Source organism: Anomaloglossus baeobatrachus, chromosome 2 (genome assembly GCF_048569485.1).
Source record: "Anomaloglossus baeobatrachus isolate aAnoBae1 chromosome 2, aAnoBae1.hap1, whole genome shotgun sequence".
Lineage (NCBI taxonomy): Eukaryota > Metazoa > Chordata > Amphibia > Anura > Aromobatidae > Anomaloglossus > Anomaloglossus baeobatrachus.
This window is the reverse complement of record NC_134354.1, coordinates 140,722,320-140,746,626: the sequence shown is the minus strand read 5'-3', so window position 1 is coordinate 140,746,626 and position 24,307 is coordinate 140,722,320. Positions and strand designations below refer to the sequence as shown.

The window sequence follows — 24,307 nt, the reverse complement described above, 5'->3', positions numbered from 1 at the left end:
GAAAATCTCAGTTAGTGACCACATTTTGGAAAATACATCTCTTGAGGAATTAATGTAGGGGTGTATTAAGCATTTTTAACAGTCAGGTGATTCACAAAATTGTGTAATATTGGGCTTAGTAAATGAAAAATTACTATTTTTCCAGTAAAATGTTGTTTATTTTTTGCCCCATGTTTTTAATTTTCAAAAGGGCTAATAGGAGAAAAGGAACACTACAATTTGCGATGTAATTTCTACAGAGCACACCAACACTTCATATGTGGTCAGAAACTACTTCTGAAGCACAATGCAAAGCTCCAAAGGGAGGGAGCACCATATTGGAATGCAGAATTTGGAGAATTTTTTGAAAGTGCCATGTCACATTGTCAGAGCCCCTGACAACCTCCATAAGTGACCCCATTTTACAAACTACACTGCACACTAAATTCATCTAGGGGTCCAGTGAACATATTAACGCCACAGTCGCTTCACAGAATTCATACTATTGGGTGGTGAAGAAAGAATTTTTTTCCCACTAAAAATTTGTTTTAGCCTGAAGTTTTTAATTTTTAGAGGGGCTAATAGGAATTAAAACGTTATTGTGCAACTTCTCCTGATTGCGCCAATACGGTCCATGTAATCGGAAACTACTTGTTGTCAGGCACAGTAGAAGGGAAGGAGCGCCATATTATAGTGTAGATTTTGGAATGGTTTGCGTTTGCCATGTCACATTGGCAGAGTCCCTGAGGGGCCAGAACAGCAGGATCCCCCATATGTGACCCCATTTTATAAATTACACCGCACAATGAATTCATCTAGGAGTGCAGAAAGCATCTTGGCACCATAAGTGTTTAATAGAATTTTATCATTGGCGGTGAGGAAAAAAGAATTACATTTTCACCACTAAAATTTAGTTTTAGCCCCAGATTGTACATTTTCACATGGGAAATATCCCATTTGTATGTGTACAGTACTGCTTAGCCACACGGTGAGACTTGGGAGGGAAGGAGAGCTATTTGAAGTGCAAAAAACTGAGGTCGATCACACTTTTATGCACACTTAAAAAGACGGACACCGCCAGATCATAGGCCAGACGGCATCCACAGTGTCTCCATCTGCGTCATTATAGACAATCTTTGGTTGCAGGCTTTGACTGAATCACTTGTTTCAGAGCTTTACATGGAAACCTCAGCACAGGATAAATGTGAGCTGAGCCTTAAGCCTGCTTTACACGCTGCAATGTATCTTACGATGTGTCGGCGGGGTCACGTCGTGAGTGACACACATCCGGCATCCTAAGTACATTGCAGTGTGTGACAGGTACGTGCGATTGCGATTGAACGGTAAAACGTTCATCGCATACACATCGTACCTGTCTCTAGAATTGCATGTCAGATTGTTCATCGTACCCGGGGTAGCACACATTGTAGTGTGTGACACCCCGGGAACGATGAACAGATCTTACCTACGTACTGCGGCTCCCGGCCCACAATGCGGAAGGAAGGAGGTGGGCGGGATGTTTACGTCCCGCTCAGCTCCACTCAGCTCCGCCCCTTCGCTTCTATTGGCCGGCTGCCGCGTGACGTCGATGTGACACCGAACGTCCCTCCCACTCCAGGAAGTGGACGTTCGCCGCCCACATCGAGGTCGTATGGACGGGTAAGTATGTGTGACGGGGGTTAATCGTTTGTGCGGCACGTTCAACAAATTGAACGTGTCGCACATACGATGGGGACGTTGCAAATCGCATACGATATCGTATGCGAAATTGCAACGTGTAAAGCAGGCTTTACTGCGATCTTTGGGAGGCAGAATGAATAAATTAACAGCAGGTCGAGGATTAGTATTATTTATCTTTTACGCTGTTCACGTGCGGTATAAGTGATAAGATGGTTTTATTTTTCAGGTCAGTATGATTACAGCAATATTAGATTTTTATCGATTTTTATCTTTGCCTATTATCACTCACTAAAATACGCTTAGCTTTTAACAAGAAAAAGCTTTACTTACGTCGCCTTTTTTTTTTGACCCCATATTTCTGTCTATGGAGCCATGGGAGGGCTTGGTTTTTGGGAGATGAGTTGGCGTTTTTATATGTACTATTTCTGGGCACAATATAAATTTTGATTGCTCTGTAATTCAAATTTTTTGGAGGCAAAATGAACAAAAGCCATTAATTCCGGATCTTTTTTTAATATATATGTATACTGCAGTTCAAAAGTTTAGGGTCACTTAGATATTTCCTTATTTTTGCAAAAAAATCACATTTTTTTTTCAATTAAGCTAACATTAAATTAAACAGAAATACACTCTATACATTGTTAATGTAATGTAAATGACTATTCTCGTTTCAAACTTCTGGTTTTTAATGCAATATCTACAAAGGTGTATAGAGGCCCATTTCTAATAACCACCACTCTAATGGTACATTGTGTTTGCTAACTGTGTTAGAAGGCTAATGGATGTTTTAGAAATCCCTTGAAAACCCTTGTGCAAGTATGTTAGCACAGCTGAAAACAGTTTTGCTGATTGGAGAAGCTATAAAACTGACCTTCCTTTGAGCTAGTTGAGAATCTGGAGCATTACATTTGTTGGTTCGATTAAACTCTCAAAATGGCCAGAAAAAGAGAACTTTCATGTGAAACTCGACAGTCTATTCTTGTTCGCAAAAAGTGCCCATCAAGCCAATCTAACTAGTGGGAGGGGGCTTCTGGAAGTGTAAGGGGAAATATCTCCAGATTACCTCATAAAATTAACAGCTAGAATGCCAAAGGTCTGCAAAGCTGGAATTACTGTGAAGGGATTACTCTTTAACAAAAGCAAAGTTTGAAGGAGAAAATTATTATTTCAAGTAAAAATCATATTTCTAACCTCATCAATGGCTGGACTATATTTTCTATTCATTATGCAACTCATTTGATAAATAAAAGTATGATTTTTCATGGAAAAGACAAAATTGTCCGGGTGACCGCCCCCTAGGTGAGTATAATAAAGTTTTGGGTTTTTTTATCTTCTACAGAGCAGCCTGGGCTCTTAAATACAGTATTCTAGAGTACTGTATATAAGGGATCACTGGTGGTGGCCGCAGCTCATAAGGGAAAATGCTGGTGACAGGTTCCCTTTAAACACAAGTGGGCAGGAGTTTTCATGAAATCCCATCCATTTTGGTGGCATTTTTGCTGATTCCTTACCTCACATTACTAATAAGCCACAAAGGTAGAATTTCAGATGCCACAAACTTATTTTTTATATCCATACCACCTGCTGTGCTTAATGCTGGCATCCTCTGTTGTTTGCCTGCACCCCACATTACCAAATGACCCCCCCATGATTAATTGGCAGTGTAAGGTTCCAGGAAACAATGGAGGCCAGGTCCTCAGAGTGCGGATTACCAAGTGTTGTGTCTGAAATCTGTTGTCTCCCAGGCACGGAGGTGCAGCTCCCATCTGGTGTCAGGTATGACCCTGCACTCACCTGTCAGGATGAAGAAGATCCAGTGCAGCCGCTGTTCACACAGGCTGTCTTCCATGCGGCCTCTTCTCTGAAGTCCATGGAAGTTACAGGAATAATGGAGCAATCTGCTTATAACACTGCAGTAATATAATTCTTTATTCCAATGATGAGTGAACACTTGTGAGCGTTGTGCTGTATTTCTTGTCTCCTCTTCTCCATCTTCATCACCAGAGCAGGGACAACTCCTGGGGAAACTCGCACTCACTGAGTAGGTGAGGGTCCTGTGTGACCGGCAGATGTCCAGCCGTATGACTATATAATATGTGATGGACCCCGACTCCCAAACACAATATGTGATGGACTTCGACTCCCAAACACAATATGTGATGGACCCCGACTCCCAAACACAATAAATCACACAGACGCACGCAAAATAAACACACCAAGCATTGAATTAGGTGTCAAATGTTCTCAGGTTTATTTAAATTTATAAGACACCAAAAATGGCACCCCCCGACTCACGGAGAGTCACCCCCCAGCACTCAGGAGAGGAAAAACCCCCTGTGGAGGAAACCTCTAGAGAACCATGGCTGGAGGATTGCCCTTCCCTTGGGCTTAGAGAGTGAGTGCCAATATATATAATTTGTACATTTTACTAAATTTACAGAGAACGACATAATAAATCTAGACTATAAATGTGATAAATGGATGTGGAGAGATCTGGCTGCGATATCTGTCACCACAGTGATTGCTGGAATTAATTTAATTGATCCAATTGCCCAGATGGATGAACTATTTCTCCCTTACAGATCCAGGTCCAAATCTCAAGGAGTTGGACACTTGGTTACAGGGTTGGTTTGTTATGGATAACCCCTAATCAGATAAATACCCCTCTCCCCTCCCCATTTTACCTCCCCCCACGGCACCCATTAAAGTCATAGATCCGTCCATGAACTCCCAAAGGAGAGCTGCTCTTTGTAGAGGGTAACAGAGGGGGATCCTGTCCCGGGGACCCCCCTCTATTGCCTTCTAGAACCCATTCCCTGCTAGAACCTCCAAATTACACCAAGGTCGGCACATTACGTGGGTGGTCAAGCTCAACGTCCTCAGGCGCATCAGTAATGGCACTGATCATGGCAGCGCAGCCTTCTTTTATGGAATCTTCTTTATGACATTATTTATGACCTCATAACAGTTGTCATGGTTACTACAGGGGCCTATTACTGATGCAGGGCCCAAGTATTAACCCTTTCACAGCTGGCAATTCACTCACTATAGAGGCAATGATCTGCACTTGTTACCAAGCAGGAGTCTTACCAAAGACATGTATTTAGTTCTTCAGTTCATCATAGTTTTATGGGAGAAGGGAAACAGTCTGAGCTTTCTTCATCAACATCCATAAAACACAATGATGAGATTCTCGTGCAGCCATGACTACCTCTCATTACTAGAATGTGACTAGAAGGGAAGGAGACCCCCTTTCTCTAGTAGGTGGGAGTCGCTGACTTGGAACTGCCACCTATCATCCATTGATGGATTTCTTCAATATCCAGTAAATGTTTCATATAGTAACACCCCTATAAAGCACCACTCCAGCGTTTTCTTTATTTCATCGCTGAAGTGGTGCTTTAAAGAAGTTGTCCAGTTACCAAAACTGATTTTTTTTTTCTGATAAATCTTGCTAATATGTGCCCCTCAACACATCTATTATGTTTTTTCAGCAAAATTACCTTTTTATTGTGCACTAGCAGCACATGCTCATTGCTAGCTCCAGCTCTGATGGGGTTAATCTCTCCTCTGACTTCCTGTGTTCAGTTCCTACAAGTCCCAGAATTCTTTGTGGCTCTAGGGCGGTGTCTAGCTTATCTAACACACACACTGTATGTAACACCCCACTCTCCTCTCCACCCAAAGCCTCCTCCCTGCCTCTTCCCTGTGTGGATGCACTGAGAGCAATCACACAGAGACATCTGAAGCTGCCAGCTCTGCACAGCCAGGGGAGGAAAGTGTGTGTGTGTGTGTGTGTGTGTGTGTGTGTGTGTGTGTGTGTGTACAGAAATTATGATTATTAGCCGGAGCAACATGTGAAAAAAATAATTGGGGAAAAAAAAGTGAAGGGGTCATGAGATTGCTTTTTTCCCTCTTGCCTAGTCTGTGTGTCGTCCGTATCATCCGCAAACCGCATATGACCAGATCCTGTGGATTAAATGTGCAGCGCATGCAACCGTTATTTTACCGGATCCTTCTGCAGCGGGACACAGAATTTATCGGCTGGCGCTGGAGTCATCTGATTACTTGGGATGAATGAGCAGTAAAATGCTCTGGTGCTCGATGGGCGAAGCCCATGCCGATTTTTTTTTTTTTTTTAAAAATTCATTAAAAATAAAAAAAAACACAAAAAATCACATTGTTTGTGGGCTCCCGCTGCATTTTCTATTGCTAAGGGTAACCAAAGCAGCTACTGGCTGCTAGCCCCCGCTGCTTGGTGTTACTTTCACTGGCAATAGAAATCCAGGGAAGCATTTTTTTTTTTTATAAAGGTTTTTCCCTGAAAACTTTTTTAAGAAAATGACGTGGGCTTCGCCATCTTTTTGTATGCTAGCCAGGTACAGCAGGCAGCTACGGGCTGCCCCCAACCCCCTGCTGCCTAGTTGTACCCGGCTGGGAACCAAAAATATAGAGAAGCCCTTTTTTTTCATGAATTTCATGAAATAATTAAAAAAAAAAAATGTGGGCTTCGCCGAATTTTTGAGTCCAGCCAGGTACAACTAGGCAGCTGGGGATTGGAATCCACAGTGCAGGGTGCCCAAACTTTCTGGGCCCCCCACTGTGAATTGCAGTCCACAGCTGCCCCAGAAAATGGCGCTTTCATAGAAGCGCCATCTTCAGGCGCTGTTTCCAACTCTTCCAGTGGCCCTGGTGGCAGGTGGCACGCTGGGTAATAAGGGGTTAATACCAGCTATGTTTTACCAGCTGGTATAAAGCCCGAGATTCTTAATGTCAGGCCAAGTTTGACCTGGCCATTAAGAATCTCCAACAAAGGGTTTAAAAAAAAAAAAAAGACATCACACAGAGAAAAATACTTTATTAGAAATAAATACACAGACACAGTAGGGACTCCATGTTTATTACTCCCTCTCACCCCTCCACGATGGAGAGATTTCTGTACTGACCATGCCAGGAGAGAGCGAGGAAAAAGAGAGAGAGCGAGCGGGGGGGGAGGAAAAGAGAGCGAGCGGGGGGGAGGAAAAGAGCGAGGGGGGGAGGAAAAAAGAGCGAGGGGGGGAGGAAAAGAGCAAGGGGGTGTGGAAAAGAGAGCGAGGGGGTGTGGAAAAGAGAGCGAGGGGGTGTGGAAAAGAGAGCGAGGGGGTGTGGAAAAGAGAGCGAGGGGGTGTGGAAAAGAGAGCGAGGGGGTGTGGAAAAGAGAGCGAGGGGGGGAGGAAAAGAGAGCGAGGGGGGGAGGAAAAGAGAGCGAGGGGGGGAGGAAAAGAGAGCGAGGGGGGGAGGAAAAGAGAGCGAGGGGGGGAGGAAAAGAGAGCGAGCGGGGGGAGGAAAAGAGAGCGAGCGGGGGGAGGAAAAGAGAGCGAGCGGGGGGGAGGAAAAGAGAGCGGGCGGGGGGGAGGAAAAGAGCGGGGGGGAGGAAAAGAGCGAGGGGGTGTGGAAAAGAGAGCGAGGGGGTGTGGAAAAGAGAGCGAAGGGGTGTGGAAAAGAGAGCGAGGGGGTGTGGAAAAGAGAGCGAGGGGGTGTGGAAAAGAGAGCGAGGGGGGGAGGAAAAGAGAGCGAGGGGGGGAGGAAAAGAGAGCGAGGGGGGGAGGAAAAGAGAGCGAGGGGGGGAGGAAAAGAGAGCGAGGGGGGGAGGAAAAGAGAGCGAGGGGGGGAGGAAAAGAGAGCGAGGGGGGGAGGAAAAGAGAGCGAGGGGGGGAGGAAAAGAGAGCGAGGGGGGGAGGAAAAGAGAGCGAGGGGGGGAGGAAAAGAGAGCGAGGGGGGGAGGAAAAGAGAGCGAGGGTGGGGAGGAAAAGAGCGAGGGTGGGGAGGAAAAGAGCGAGGGTGTGTGGAAAAGAGCGAGGGTGTGTGGAAAAGAGAGCGAGGGTGGGGAGGAAAAGAGCGAGGGGGGGAGGAAAAGAGCGAGGGGGGGAGGAAAAGAGCGAGGGGGGGAGGAAAAGAGCGAGGGGGGGGAGGAAAAGAGCGAGGGGGGAGGAAAAGAGAGCGAGGGGGGGAGAGAGCGAAGGGGGGAGGAAAAGAGAGCGAGGGGGGAGGAGAAGAGAGAGAGGGGGGGAGAAGAGAGAGAGGGGGGGAGAAGAGAGAGGGGGGGGAGAAGAGAGAGGGGGGGGAGAAGAGAGAGGGGGAGGAGAAGAGAGGGGGGGGAGAAGAGAGAGGGGGGGAGAAGAGAGAGGGGGGGGGAAGAGAGAGGGGGGGAGAAGAGAGGGGGGGGAGAAGAGAGAGGGGGGGAGAAGAGAGAGGGGGGAGAAGAGAGAGGGGAGGGAAAAAGAGAGAGGGGGAGGGAAAAGAGAGAGAGCGGGAAAAGAGGGGGGAGAGGGATAAGAGGGGGGCAGAGAAGAGGGGGAAGAGAGGAGGGGGAGAAGAGTGGGGGGAGAGAAGAGAGTGGGGAAAGAGAGGGGGGTGGGCAGAGGTGCTCTGTCACCAACTGTCTCCACTCTGTGACTTGTGGTGCAGGTGACAGAGTGCAGACAGTTGGTCCCATGCAGCAGGACAGGTGGCAGAGCACAGCGGTGACATGCCTGTCAGTGTCTTGCTGCGTCCTGCAGTGCTGCTGGGAGGAGCCCATGATCACACTGCCGGACACCGGCCGCTCTCCTGACATCGCAGCAGAGCGGGCGGGTGGAGAGTGTGAGCACATACTTAAGTTAAAGGGGGGATTTCAGCTGAAGAACCCCCCCCCCTGTACTGCACACTGGCGCCCCGTGCCTCACCATCTGCAGGACGCTTAGCCGGCTCCACACGTCCTCCGGCTCCTCCCCTCGATGCTGGGCTGTGATATGCGGTAGTCACCGCCCACAGCCCTGTCACTCAATCTGAGTGGTGCCAGCCTCCTCTGACGTACCCGTCAAGTTTGAGAGCCCTGAACTTGCCGGGACGTAAGAGGATGCTGGCGGCCACAGCTCCAGGGGGTCATGTGACAGGCACTGAGCGTGCAGGATAGCGCCGCTCAGTGCCAGAAATGGAAATACAAGCCAATGGAGAAAATACCTAGAATTGTAAGTAGAACTCCTACAGAAAATAAAAAAAATGGGTGAACCACCCCTTTAATACTAAGTCCCCTAACCCTGGTATTATACTCTCCTTTAGGCGACTTCATCTTTATTCCAGCGCTAATCTGGTCGGTCTCCAGAGCGCTGGAGGTCACAACTCCATGCATCTCTATGAGAGCCTCATTCTGGCCTTGTTCTAGCTCTCATAGAGATGCATTGGGAGCTTGTGACGTAACTTCTTAGGCTATGTGCGCACGTTGCGTACAAGCCCTGCAGAAATTTCTGCAGCGATCTGAAGAGCACATGTGCGCTTTAGATCGCTGCAGAAATGTCCGTAGTGAGCGCCGATTCCATGCGCTCTGCCTGCAGCTCCTGCCATAGACAGAGCAGGAGCTGCCGGCAAAGCGCAGGAAAGAAGTGACATGTCACTTCTTTTTGCGCAGCGCTTCGGCAGTAGTGTGTATGCGGTGCACAGCCCGATGTGTGTGTGTGTGTGTGTGTGTGTGTGTGTGTATGTATGCGGTGTACAGCCCGATTGTGTGTGCGTGTATGCGGTGCACAGCCCGATGTGTGTGTGTGTGTGTATATGCGGTGCACAGCCCAATGTGTGTGTATGCGGTGCACAGCCCGATGTGTGTGTGTGTATGCGGGGCACAGCCTGATGTATGTGTGTGTGTGTGTGTGTGTGTGTGCGTGTGCGTGTATGCGGTGCACAGCCCGATGTGTGTGTGTGTGTGTGTGTATATGCGGTGCACAGCCCAATGTGTGTGTATGCGGTGCACAGCCCGGTGTGTGTGTGTGTGTGTATGCGGGGCACAGCCTGATGTGTGTGTGTGTGTGTGTATATGCGGTGCACAGCCCGATGTGTGTATGCGGTGCACAGCCCGATGTGTGTGTGTGTATGCGGTGCACAGTCTGATGTGTGTGTGTGTGTGTGTATGCGGTGCACAGCCTGATGTGTGTGTGTGTGTGTATATATGCGGTGCACAGCCCGATGTGTGTGTGTGTGCGGTGCACAGCCTGATGTGTGTGTGTGTGTGTGTGTATGCGGTGCACAGCCTGATGTGTGTGTATGCGGTGCACAGCCTGGTGTGTGTGTGTGTGTGTATGCGGGGCACAGCCTGGTGTGTGTATGCGGTGCACAGCCTGGTGTGTGTATGCTGTGCACAGCCTGGTGTGTGTATGCGGTGCACAGCCCGATGTGTGTGTGTGTGTGTGTGTATGCGGTGCACAGCCTGATGTGTGTGTATGCGGTGCACAGCCTGGTGTGTGTGTGTGTATGCGGTGCACAGCCCGATGTGTTTGTGTGTGTGTGTGTATGCGGTGCACAGCCTGATGTGTGTGTATGCGGTGCACAGCCTGATGTGTGTGTATGCGGTGCACAGCCTGGTGTGTGTGTATGCGGTGCACAGCCTGATGTGTGTGTATGCGGTGCACAGCCCGATGTGTGTGTATGCGGTGCACAGCCCGATGTGTGTGTGTGTGTATGCGGTGCACAGCCCGATGTGTGTATGCGGTGCACAGCCCGATGTGTGTGTGTATGCGGTGCACAGCCTGATGTGTGTGTGTGTATGCGGTGCACAGCCCGATGTGTGTGTGTGTGTGTATGCGGTGCACAGCCCGATGTGTGTGTGTGTGTGTGTGTGTGTATGCAGTGCACAGCCCGATGTGTGTGTATGCGGTGCACAGCCCGATGTGTGTGTGTGTGTGTGTATGCGGTGCACAGCCCGATGTGTGTGTATGCGGTGCACAGCCCGATGTGTGTGTGTGTGTGTGTGTGTGTATGCGGTGCACAGCCTGATGTGTGTGTATGCGGTGCACAGCCCGATGTGTGTGTGTGTGTGTGTATGCGGTGCACAGCCCGATGTGTGTGTGTGTGTGTGTATGCGGTGCACAGCCTGATGTGTGTGTATGCGGTGCACAGCCCGATGTGTGTGTGTGTGTGTGTGTGTGTGTATGCGGTGCACAGCCCGATGTGTGTGTGTGTGTGTATGCGGTGCACAGCCCGATGTGTGTGTGTGTATGCGGTGCACAGCCCAGTGTGTGTGTGTGTGTGTGTGTCCTGTATGCGGTGCACAGCCCGATGTGTGTGTGTGTGTGTGTATGCGGTGCACAGCCTGATGTGTGTGTATGCGGTGCACAGCCTGATGTGTGTGTATGCGGTGCACAGCCTGGTGCGTGTGTATGCGGTGCACAGCCTGATGTGTGTGTATGCGGTGCACAGCCTGGTGTGTGTGTATGCGGTGCACAGCCTGGTGTGTGTGTATGCGGTGCACAGCCCGATGTGTGTGTGTGTGTATGCGGTGCACAGCCCGATGTGTGTGTGTGTGTGTGTGTGTATGCGGTGCACAGCCCGATGTGTGTGTGTGTGTGTGTGTGTGTATGCGGTGCACAGCCCGATGTGTGTGTGTGTGTATGCGGTGCACAGCACGATGTGTGTGTGTGTGTGTGTATGCGGTGCACAGCCTGGTGTGTGTGTATGCGGTGCACAGCCTGGTGTGTGTGTATGCGGTGCACAGCCTGGTGTGTGTGTGTATGCGGTGCACAGCCCGATGTGTTTGTGTGTGTGTGTGTGTATGCGGTGCACAGCCTGATGTGTGTGTATGCGGTGCACAGCCTGATGTGTGTGTATGCGGTGCACAGCCTGGTGTGTGTGTATGCGGTGCACAGCCTGATGTGTGTGTATGCGGTGCACAGCCTGGTGTGTGTGTATGCGGTGCACAGCCTGGTGTGTGTGTATGCGGTGCACAGCCCGATGTGTGTGTGTGTGTATGCGGTGCACAGCCCGATGTGTGTGTGTATGCGGTGCACAGCCCGATGTGTGTGTGTGTGTGTATGCGGTGCACAGCCCGATGTGTGTGTGTATGTGTGTGTGTGTATGCGGTGCACAGCCCGATGTGTGTGTGTGTATGCGGTGCACAGCCCGATGTGTGTGTGTGTGTGTGTGTGTGTATGCGGTGCACAGCCTGATGTGTGTGTATGCGGTGCACAGCCTGATGTGTGTGTATGCGGTGCACAGCCTGGTGTGTGTATGCGGTGCACAGCCTGGTGTGTGTATGCGGTGCACAGCCTGATGTGTGTGTGTATGCGGTGCACAGCCTGATGTGTGTGTGTATGCGGTGCACAGCCTGATGTGTGTGTGTATGCGGTGCACAGCCCGATGTGTGTGTATGCGGTGCACAGCCCGATGTGTGTGTGTGTGTGTGTGTGTGTGTGTATGCGGTGCACAGCCTGATGTGTGTGTGTATGCGGTGCACAGCCCGATGTGTGTGTATGCGGTGCACAGCCTGATGTGTGTGTATGCGGTGCACAGCCCGATGTGTGTGTATGCGGTGCACAGCCTAATGTGTGTGTCTGTGTGTGTGTGTGTGTGTGTGTGTATGCGGTGCACAGCCTGATGTGTGTGTGTGTATGCGGTGCACAGCCTGATGTGTGTGTGTGTGTGTGTGTGTATGCGGTGCACAGCCCGATGTGTGTGTGTATGTGTGTGTGTGTGTATGCGGTGCACAGCCCGATGTGTGTGTGTGTGTGTGTGTGTGTATGCGGTGCACAGCCCGATGTGTGTGTGTGTGTGTGTGTATGCGGTGCACAGCCCGATGTGTGTGTGTGTGTATGCGGTGCACAGCCCGATGTGTGTGTGTGTGTATGCGGTGCACAGCCCAGTGTGTGTGTGTGTGTATGCGGTGCACAGCCTGATGTGTGTGTATGCGGTGCACAGCCTGATGTGTGTGTATGCGGTACACAGCCTGATGTGTGTGTATGCGGTGCACAGCCTGATGTGTGTGTATGCGGTGCACAGCCCGATGTGTGTGTTTGTGTATGCGGTGCACAGCCCGATGTGTGTGTTTGTGTATGCGGTGCACAGCCCGATGTGTGTGTGTATGCGGTGCACAGCCCGATGTGTGTGTGTATGCGGTGCACAGCCCGATGTGTGTGTGTGTATGCGGTGCACAGCCCAGTGTGTGTGTGTATGCGGTGCACAGCCTGATGTGTGTGTATGCGGTACACAGCCCGATGTGTGTGTGTGTGTATGCGGTTCACAGCCCGATGTGTGTGTGTGTGTGTGTGTATGCGGTGCACAGCCTGATGTGTGTGTATGCGGTGCACAGCCTGATGTGTGTGTATGCGGTACACAGTCTGATGTGTGTGTATGCGGTGCACAGTCTGATGTGTGTGTATGCGGTGCACAGCCTGATGCGTGTGTATGCGGTGCACAGCCTGATGTGTGTGTGTATGTGGTGCACAGCCTGATGTGTGTGTATGCGGTGCACAGCCTGATGTGTGTGTATGCGGTGCACAGCCTGATGTGTGTGTATGCGGTGCACAGCCCGGTGTGTGTGTGTATGCGGTGCACAGCCTGATGCGTGTATGTGTGTGTATGTGTGTATGCGGTGCACAGCCCAATGTGTGTGTGTATGCGGTGCACAGCCTGATGTGTGTGTATGCGGTGCACAGCCCGGTGTGTGTGTGTGTGTGTGTATGCGGTGCACAGCCTGATGCGTGTATGTGTGTGTGTATGTGTGTATGCGGTGCACAGCCCAATGTGTGTGTGTATGCGGTGCACAGCCTGATGTGTGTGTGTGTATGCGGTGCACAGCCTGATGTGTGTGTATGCGGTGCACAGCCTGATGTGTGTGTATGCGGTGCACAGCCTGATGTGTGTGTATGCGGTGCACAGCCTGATGTGTGTGTATGCGGTGCACAGCCCGATGTGTGTGTGTGTATGCGGTGCACAGCCCGATGTGTGTGTGTGTGTGTGTGTGTGTGTATGCGTATGTGGTGCACAGCCCGATGTGTGTATGCGGTGCACAGCCTGGTGTGTGTGTATGCGGTGCACAGCCTGGTGTGTGTGTATGCGGTGCACAGCCTGGTGTGTGTGTGTGTATGCGGTGCACAGCCTGGTGTGTGTGCATGCGGTGCACAGCCTGGTGTGTGTGTATGCGGTGCACAGCCTGGTGTGTGTGTATGCGGTGCACAGCCTGGTGTGTGTGTATGCGGTGCACAGCCTGATGTGTGTGTATGCGGTGCACAGCCTGATGTGTGTGTATGCGGTGCACAGCCTGATGTGTGTGTATGCGGTGCACAGCCTGATGTGTGTGTATGCGGTGCACAGCCCGATGTGTGTGTTTGTGTATGCGGTGCACAGCCCGATGTGTGTGTGTATGCGGTGCACAGCCCGATGTGTGTGTGTATGCGGTGCACAGCCCGATGTGTGTGTGTGTATGCGGTGCACAGCCCAGTGTGTGTGTGTATGCGGTGCACAGCCTGATGTGTGTGTATGCGGTACACAGCCCGATGTGTGTGTGTGTGTATGCGGTTCACAGCCCGATGTGTGTGTGTGTGTGTGTGTGTATGCGGTGCACAGCCTGATGTGTGTGTATGCGGTACACAGTCTGATGTGTGTGTATGCGGTGCACAGTCTGATGTGTGTGTATGCGGTGCACAGCCTGATGCGTGTGTATGCGGTGCACAGCCTGATGTGTGTGTGTATGCGGTGCACAGCCTGATGTGTGTGTATGCGGTGCACAGCCTGATGTGTGTGTATGCGGTGCACAGCCTGATGTGTGTGTATGCGGTGCACAGCCCGGTGTGTGTGTGTGTATGCGGTGCACAGCCTGATGCGTGTATGTGTGTGTATGTGTGTATGCGGTGCACAGCCCAATGTGTGTGTGTATGCGGTGCACAGCCTGATGTGTGTGTGTGTGTGTGTGTGTGTATGCGGTGCACAGCCCGATGTGTGTGTGTGTGTGTGTGTATGCGGTGCACAGCCCGATGTGTGTGTGTGTGTATGCGGTGCACAGCCTGATGTGTGTGTGTGTGTATGCGGTGCACAGCCCGATTGTGTGTGTGTGTGTGTGTGTATGCGGTGCACAGCCCGATGTGTGTGTGTGTGTATGCGGTGCACAGCCTGATGTGTGTGTATGCGGTGCACAGCCTGATGTGTGTGTATGCGGTGCACAGCCTGATGTGTGTGTATGCGGTGCACAGCCCGATGTGTGTGTGTGTATGCGGTGCACAGCCCGATGTGTGTGTGTGTGCGTATGCGGTGCACAGCCCGATGTGTGTATGCGGTGCACAGCCTGATGTGTGTGTATGCGGTGCACAGCCTGATGTGTGTGTATGCGGTGCACAGCCTGATGTGTGTGTATGCGGTGCACAGCCTGATGTGTGTGTATGCGGTGCACAGCCCGATGTGTGTGTGTGTATGCGGTGCACAGCCCGATGTGTGTGTGTGTGTGTGTGTGTGTGTGTGTATGCGTATGCGGTGCACAGCCCGATGTGTGTATGCGGTGCACAGCCTGATGTGTGTGTATGCGGTGCACAGCCTGGTGTGTGTGTATGCGGTGCACAGCCTGGTGTGTGTGTATGCGGTGCACAGCCTGGTGTGTGTGTGTGTATGCGGTGCACAGCCTGGTGTGTGTGTATGCGGTGCACAGCCTGGTGTGTGTGTATGCGGTGCACAGCCTGGTGTGTGTGTATGCGGTGCACAGCCTGGTGTGTGTGTATGCGGTGCACAGCCTGATGTGTGTGTATGCGGTGCACAGCCTGATGTGTGTGTATGCGGTGCACAGCCTGATGTGTGTGTATGCGGTGCACAGCCTGATGTGTGTGTGTATGCGGTGCACAGCCTGATGTGTGTGTGTATGCGGTGCACAGCCTGGTGTGTGTGTATGCGGTGCACAGCCTGGTGTGTGTGTATGCGGTGCACAGCCTGGTGTGTGTGTATGCGGTGCATAGCCTGATGTGTGTGTATGCGGTGCACAGCCCGATGTGTGTGTATGCGGTGCACAGCCCGATGTGTGTGTGTGTGTGTGTGTATGCGGTGCACAGCCTGATGTGTGTGTGTATATGCGGTGCACAGCCTGATGTGTGTGTGTGTATGCGGTGCACAGCCCAATGTGTGTGTATGCGGTGCACAGCCTGATGTGTGTGTGTGTATGTGGTGCACAGCCCGATGTGTGTGTGTGTATGCGGTGCACAGCCCGATGTTTGTGTATGTGTGTGTGTGTGTGTGTATGCGGTGCACAGCCCGATGTGTGTGTGTATGCGGTGCACAGCCCGATGTGTGTGTGTGTGTGTGTGTGTGTATGCGGTGCACAGCCCGATGTGTGTGTGTTTATGCGGTTCACAGCCCGATGTGTGTGTGTGTGTGTGTGTGTGTGTATGCGGTGCACAGCCTGATGTGTGTGTATGCGGTACACAGCCTGATGTGTGTGTATGCGGTGCACAGCCTGATGTGTGTGTATGCGGTGCACAGCCTGATGTGTGTGTATGCGGTGCACAGCCTGATATGTGTGTATGCGGTGCACAGCCTGATGTGTGTGTATGCGGTGCACAGCCCGGTGTGTGTGTGTGTGTGTGTGTGTATGCGGTGCACAGCCTGATGTGTGTGTGTGTGTGTGTGTGTGTGTGTGTGTGTATGTATGCGGTGCACAGCCCAATGTGTGTGTGTATGTGGTGCACAGCCCAATGTGTGTGTGTATGCGGTGCACAGCCTGATGTGTGTGTATGCGGTGCACAGCCTGATGTGTGTGTATGCGGTGCACAGCCCGATGTGTGTGTGTGTGTATGCGGTGCACAGCCTGATGTGTGTGTATGCGGTGCACAGCCCGATGTGTGTGTGTGTATGCGGTGCACAGCCCGATGTGTGTGTGTGTGTGTGTATGCGGTGCACAGCCTGATGTGTGTGTATGCGGTGCACAGCCCGATGTGTGTGTGTATGCGGTGCACAGCCCGATGTGTGTGTGTGTGTTTGTGTATGCGGTGCACAGCCCGATGTGTGTGTGTGTGTGTGTATGCGGTGCACAGCCTGATGTGTGTGTATGCGGTGCACAGCCTGGTGTGTGTGTGTGTGTGTGTGTGTGTATGCGGTGCACAGCCTGATGTGTGTGTATGCGGTGCACAGCCTGGTGTGTGTGTGTGTATGCGGTGCACAGCCTGGTGTGTGTGTATGCGGTGCACAGCCTGGTGTGTGTGTATGCGGTGCACAGCCTGGTGTGTGTGTATGCGGTGCACAGCCTGGTGTGTGTGTATGCGGTGCACAGCCTGGTGTGTGTGTATGCGGTGCACAGCCTGGTGTGTGTGTATGCGGTGCACAGCCTGGTGTGTGTGTGTATGCGGTGCACAGCCTGGTGTGTGTGTGTATGCGGTGCACAGCCCGATGTGTGTGTGTGTGTGTATGCGGTGCACAGCCTGGTGTGTGTGTGTATGCGGTGCACAGCCTGGTGTGTGTGTGTGTATGCGGTGCACAGCCTGGTGTGTGTGTGTGTATGCGGTGCACAGCCTGGTGTGTGTGTGTATGCGGTGCACAGCCTGGTGTGTGTGTGTATGCGGTGCACAGCCTGGTGTGTGTGTGTATGCGGTGCACAGCCTGGTGTGTGTGTGTATGCGGTGCACAGCCTGGTGTGTGTGTGTATGCGGTGCACAGCCTGGTGTGTGTGTGTATGCGGTGCACAGCCTGGTGTGTGTGTGTATGCGGTGCACAGCCTGGTGTGTGTGTGTATGCGGTGCACAGCCTGGTGTGTGTGTGTATGCGGTGCACAGCCTGGTGTGTGTGTGTATGCGGTGCAGAGCCTGATGTGGTGGGGGGTGCAGAGCCCGATGTGGGGCTGTTATTTGCAATGCTGTAGTGATGAGAGGTCAGTGCTGGGGCAGAATATACTGACAGTGAATGTGTCTGCAGGGGGCGGGCAGAGGGTGCGGCTGGACCCTGGGGTGGGGCTGGACAGAGGCCGGGCGGTGCCAGCTGTGACTGAGGTTTTGCACAGGAAGTGGTCATGTTTGCTGGAGCTGAATGTAAACAAGGAGCTGCAGAGAATAAAGGGTGAATTCAAGAGGAACAAAAGTTAGAAAACAAAAAATAACAATGTAGGGGTGTTTTATATGACAATACAGCAGAGATTAGCTTAAACTCAAAAATTTTTGTTATGTCGGACAACTCCTTTAAGCTTCAGGTAAATTAAAGAGGTATTTTACAAGCAGGAATCAATAAGGTGTAGATGACGGTTAATTTTTCTAATTTTGAGGGGAAATATTATATAATAAATGAGATCTTCAAGTGTATTTGTCACAAGACTTCACAATACAAACTGCATAGATTATTACAGTATTTATTTTTTTTTATTCACTTATATAGCGCTATTAATTCCCCAGTGCTTTACAGACATCGTATATCACAAAAGTGAGTACACCCCTCACACGTTTGTAAATTTTTTATTAAATCTTTTGATGGGACAACACTGAAGATATGATACTTTGATACCATGTAAAATAGTCAGTGCACAGCTTGTATTACAGTGTAAATTTAGTATACCCTTTTAAAAAAAAACCCAACACAGTCAATAATGTCAAAACCGCTGTCAACAAAAGTGAGTACACCCCTAAGTGAAAATGGCCAAACTGTGCCAATTAGTTGTTTTCCCTGCCCGGTGTCACCTGACTCATTAGGGAGCAGCGAACTTGGTTCACACCAGACACCTGGGGCCAGGACTGTAACACAAACTATTTTTTTTAATAAATGTCCGTGTCGGAGTTCAGGTGCTGTTCTTATGATAAGATTGTTGAAAGGCTGCTAGTATTATCAGGATGGGAAGGCCCATGGTTACTTTATTTGGCCTTTCCCCGTCTAAAAAAATCAGCCTGCAGATGCCCCAGAGGTGATGCATCTATAAGAAGCACGAATTCCAGCACTTTGTCCAGCTCTTCTCTGGTGCGGCGGTAATTGGTAATTCTTTTGGGGTTGATGTCGGCTGTGAATTGACAGTTGGCATGAAGCGCAGGGATTAGTAATGGAGAGGTATATATCAGACACCCCAGCAAGTAGAGTTAAAAAGCACACTCATGCATACAGACATGGAAAAAAAATCCTCAAACTTCCAATGAAATCTAATGGTGTAATGTCCCACGACGACCATCAAATCCTATAGAGCATCATTCTGAGAGCCTACTCAGAACGAGGCTCCATAGGCCACTTGCAGTCAGTGGAAGGCTGGAATTTCGCACGAGTGTGAGAACTTACGTTCCTGCCACTGACCAGGAGTGACCTTTGGAGCATCTTTTTTTGGAATGAAGCTCCATATTATTCGATGGACGTCGTGGGACATTACATCATTGGATTACATCAGAACTTAAAGAATTTCTTTTTAATTAATAAATTGGTGAATGAGGAAGTGTGTGAGTCTTTATTAAAAAAACAACTATTTTTTCTTTGTGTGTGTATTTTAACTGTACACTTACCAGGTTAATAATGGGTGTGTATAATACAAGCCTATCCATTACGAACCTCTCGGCTTGATGCAAGCTGTCAGTTCACTGCTGATATCAACCCCAAAAGTATTACCCGATTGCCACCACACTAGGGCAATTGGGATGAGCCGAGTAAAGCACCAGAATTGGTGCATTTAATGGATGCATCAATTCTGGGGCGAGCTGCTATTTTTAGGCTAGGAAGAGCCTAATAACTATGGGCCTTTCTGGACTGTTAATGCCAGCCCTCAGCTGTCTGATTTACCTTGGCTGGTTATCAATAATAATCGGGACCATATGCATATTTTTTTTTTTTAATCGTTTCACTCAGTCTCTTTACCAGCCACTAATTAATAATTTTCATTTTTTCCTCCCTTTCTTCCAAGAGCAATAACTTTTTTATTTTTCTTCAATAGAACCATATGAGGGCTTGTTCTTGTGGAACGAGTTGAACTTTGAATGACACCATTCACTCCTCTAACACATATTGTACTGGAAAACTGCAAAAAGCAAGTGCAGTGAAATTGCAAAGAAGTGCAATTCCATGATTTGTTTTTTTTTTTTTTTATTTACCATGTTCACTATATGGTAAAACTGACCTTGCAGTATGATTCTCCAGGTCAGTATGAGTTGGTAGATACCAAACATGTATAGTTTTATTTCTTATTGAAGTGGGAAAAAAAATTAAGAAATTTGTGTTAAAAAAGAAAATTGCTTTTTTGTCTCCACTTTCAGAGACCTGTATCGTTCTGATTTTTTTGTGTTCTGAGGCTTTGTAATGGCTTATTTTTTTCTCCACTGACTTTTTTAATTATATCATTTTTGGGCAGATGTGATATTTTGATCGCCTTATATTTCAATGTTTTGGCGGCCAAAAACCCATAATCCTGGTGGGGTTATTATTATGATTATTATTTATTATTTTGATTTTTTTTTTCTTGTTACGCCCTTTACCGATCAGATTATATTATTTTATACTTTAATAGAGCAGGCGTTTCTGAATACGATGATACCAAATATGTGTTGTTTGGGGGTTTTTTTATTGTTTTCTTTTTAATGGGGCAAAAGGAGGGTGATTTTATTTTTTTTTTTCATATTTTTTAAAACTTTAATTTTAAAACTTTTTCTTCTTGTCACTAGTCCCATTAACGGACATAAAGCTGATACACTCTGATCGCTTCTGCTGTTTAGAGCCGATGCATCAGCTGAGCACCGGCGTTCACAGGAAGTTCGTCATGACAGTGAGAACCAATCACGTCACAGGGCTGCCGATGGCTGCAGGCAATGAAGTGATCCCCGCCGTCGCATGTTAAATCTCGCTGTGAGATTGACACTTGGATTCAGCTGGTTATCATGTGCGGGTTAATTCACCCGCGTTTGTTAGTGGCACATGCTTTACCTTAGATTGTTACCAAAACTATGGGGAACACAAAGCTGTCTTTTTTTTTTTTTTTAATTATTTAAATAAATAATTAAAAAAAAAGGCATGGGATTCTCTCTCTTTTTGATAACCAGCCAAAGTAAAGCAGATAGCTGAGGGTTGTAGCCTGCAGCTGTCTGCTTTACCTGCGCTAGTTATCAACAATGAGAGGGACCCCATTTCATATATTTTATTCATTACCTATCCACATATTGATTTGCAGGCAATTACCTCCTTTTGCAGTCCCTTTGCCCTTCCTATGAACATTTTACAGCCTTTTTACTGCACTAAAGTTCAGTTCCCCATTGACTTATATGGGGTTCTGGTTAACTGGATTCCGAACCGAACTTTTAAGTAATGTTCTGCCAAACCCGCCCTTCCACAGGTCCGCTTATCCCTACTCATTTGTGTTACAAGGTCTCAAGTGTGATTAAATTTAGTGTTATCGCTCACACAATCATCCTGATTACTGGAGGTTCAATATGGCAGCTCATTGGAAAGAATTCTCTGAAAATCTGAAAAACAGAATTGTTGCTCTACATAAAGATGGCCTAGGCTATAAGAAGATTACTAACACCCTGAAACTGAGCGTCAGCGCGGTGGTCAAGACCATACAGCAGTTTAACAAGACAGATTCTACTCAGAACAGTCCTCGCCATGGTTGACCAAACAAGCTAAGTGCACATGCTCAGCATCATTTCAAGAAGTTGTCTTTTAAAACTAGACATATGAGTGCTGCTGCCAGCATTACTGCAGAGGTTAAAGGGGAGGGGGGATCAGCACCACACGCCGCACACTATATCAAATCGGTTTGCATGGCAATGGACTGAACAGTTTCTTGCGTAATTTCTCTTGAGTGCCCGAATACCCTAAATGTAATCGGGAACAACTGTTCAGGCACAGTAGAAAGCTCTGAAGGGAAGAAGCGCCATATTATAGTGAAGATTTTGTTGTTCTAGTTTGTGTCTGCAATGTCAATTGGTAGAGTCCCTGAAGTGCCAGAAAAGCAGAACCCAACATAAGTGACCCCATTTTACAAATTACCATATTTTTCGTTTTAAAAGACGCACCGGATTATAAGAGGAACCCCCTAAATTTAGAGATACAAAACGTAAAAAAAATAAAAATGGGGTCCATCTTATAATCCGGTGTTCTCTTACTGGAAGGGGGCAGGAGTGGTGGTGAATCAGGGTCACAGGAGGCAGAGATTGTGCTGCCAGCCGCAGCGGGTACTGCTGTGAATACGTTTTCCAGTTTGGGGCTCCCTCTTGTGGTCAGTGCTGGCGGTGCAGTTGATTTGTGGAATGAAAGCCAAACACCTGCAGAGGACTGGCAATCAGGGTCAGATTGGGACTATATAACAGTAGTTTTCTCTTGTTATTTGCCAGTGCTCAATGGTCTCCTGTGTGTTAAGGACATTCTGTAACCAGCCCTGTTCACTACCAGAACTCCTCTCAGATAAGTGGTCTTTGTACCTCTGCTGTTTGTTTTCCACTTTCTTGTTGGGTTTTTTTCTGCTTTGATACTAATGCTTGATTCCTATTTTGTCTGTGTTGAGTTCTTGGTGGAATGGGATCATTCCCTGCTGGGAGTATCTGTATACTTAGCTCCATGATTCTGCAAAGTATTGTGTTTTTCATGCTTGGTATTAATTCAGTCCCTCATCTGTATTAGTGTTTTTGGATCCAAGTAACATTTGAGTGCTGATACAGTGGGGGAGAGGTTGTGTGACCTCAGGATTTTTCCATATCAGAAGTGCTGGAATTTATTAGGGGTCTTTTTTACGGTTGCAGACAGTGCTTCTTCCTATCCTTTCCTATAAAGATAGTTTGGGCCTCACCTTTGCTGAATCTGTCTTTTCTAGCTTTGTATTGTGTTTTTCTATATCACCGTAGCCTTTACATCTGCTCCAAGGCAGATTAGCTTTCTTATATCTCTATCTGTGAGAATATTTAGTTCTCCGGCTTTGTCGAGACGACTAGGTCATCGTAGGCTCGTCTCACGGCTACTTCTAGTTGTGTGTCAGGAATAGGTCTGCAATCCATTAAGATTCCAGCCACTCTGTTACTATTTGGGATTCCGCATTTTTTGATCCTCCTTGGTCCCTGAATCATAACAGGGTACGTGGTAGTGGCAGCGGTCAGTGGAGGGTCAGTAGCGGCGGCGGGTGAGTGGTGGAGTAGGCCGGTGTGTCCCAGTCTGGCAGCGGTCTCAGTTCAAATGATGACACCTGGAGTGGCGCATGCACAGATGGAGCTCTCATCGAAGGGCTCCATCTGTTGCCACGCTGACTCCCGGAGCGGCGCGTGCGCAGATGGAGCTCTCATTCAAGCGCTGACTCCCGGCACAATCATTTGAAACTGGCACCGCGGACACACTGGGACACCTGCCGCACGCAGCCACAGGCATTCGGCTGCCTGCACGCAGCCACAGGCACACGGCCGCCCGAACACACCCAGTCACCACACAGACAGCCTGACCCCTCCCCTTTAAGCTATATTTGGATTGTAAGACGCACCCCTCATTTTCCTCCCAAATTTTTGGGAGGAAAAGTGCTTCTTATAATCCGAAAAATACGTTACATTGCTCAAAGAATTCATGTGGTGATCATATTGACACCAAAGTGTTTCATAGAATTTTATACCATTGGGCAGGGAAGAAAAAAAATTATTTTTTCCCCAAAAATTTAGTTTTAGCCCCAGATTATATTTTTTCTCACTGAACATTAGATAAAAATTACACCAAAATTTCTCACCCAATTTCTACTGAGCTTGGTAGTATGCCATGTGTGTCTGTACAGTGCTGCTTACCCATACGGTGAGACTTGGGAGGGAAGGAGCGTTATTGGAAGGGCAAAAAACTGTGGTCGATCTCTCTTTTATGCACACTTAGACACCGCTAGATCAGGCCAGACGGCATCCACAGTGTCTCCATCTGTGTCATTATAGGCAATCTTCGGTTGCAGGCTTTGACTGAATCACGTGTTTCAGAGATTTACATGGAAACCTCAGCACAGGATAAATGTGAGCCGAGCCTTACTGCGATCTTTGTGAGGCAGAATGTACAAATCAACAGCATGTCAAGAATTGGTTTTACCGTATTTATCTTTTACGCTGTTCACGTGCTGTATAAGTGATAAGATGGTTTCATTTTTCAGGTCAGTGCGATTACAGCAATATCAGATTTTTAGAGATTTTTATCTTTGCCTATTATCACTCACTAAAATAGACTTTTTTTTTTTTTAAACAAGAATAAGTTTTACATCGCCATTTTTTTCCATATTTCTGACAATGGAGTCATGTGAGGGCTTGTTTTTCGGGGGTTGAGTTGGAGTTTTTATTCGTACCATTGTCAGGCACATTTTTAATTTTTGATTGCTTTCTATTTCAATTTTTTTGGAGGCAAAATGAACAAAAGCAATCAATTCAGGATTTTAAAAAATAAAATATGTACTGTTCACCCTGTTGTGAACAATAAATATACGGTAAATTGCTTATACTGAGACCAGCAAATCCCATTGGACTAGACCGCCCCCTAGGTGAGTATAATGAAGCTTTTTTTCACGTGATACAAAGCGGCCTGGGCTCTTGTATACAGTACTCTGGAATACTGTATATAAGGGCTCGGTGGTGGCCGCAGCTCATAAGGGAAAATCCTGGTGACTGGTTCCCTTTAAATGCGCAGTGGGCAGAAGTTTTCATGAAATCGCATCCATTTTGGTGGCATTTTTGCTGATTCCTTACCTCACTACTCAGGGCCGGATTATAGGCGGGGCTTCAGCCCCGGGGCCCCCACCGCAAGAGCTTCTGAGGGGGCCCCCACCACCATCTGTGTGGCCGCCATTTTATTAACGCCGCAGTGTTCAGGACCGCACTGTACCTTTAAAGATTTTCAATCCCGGCCGTCACTGTGCTGCAGACACGCCCACTGCACGCTGTGTGGGCTGCGTCTGCATGGATGACGTCACCGTGCGCCTGCTGTTGCTGCTTCTTCGTGCTGT

The 24,307-nt window shown here is 48.7% G+C and overlaps 1 protein-coding gene across 1 annotated transcript in view; it reads left to right on the top strand.

Annotated features, from left to right (window-relative positions):
* The window catches only part of ACOT9 (acyl-CoA thioesterase 9), a 112,961-nt gene that overhangs the window by 9,838 nt on the left and 78,816 nt on the right, over positions 1-24,307 (top strand).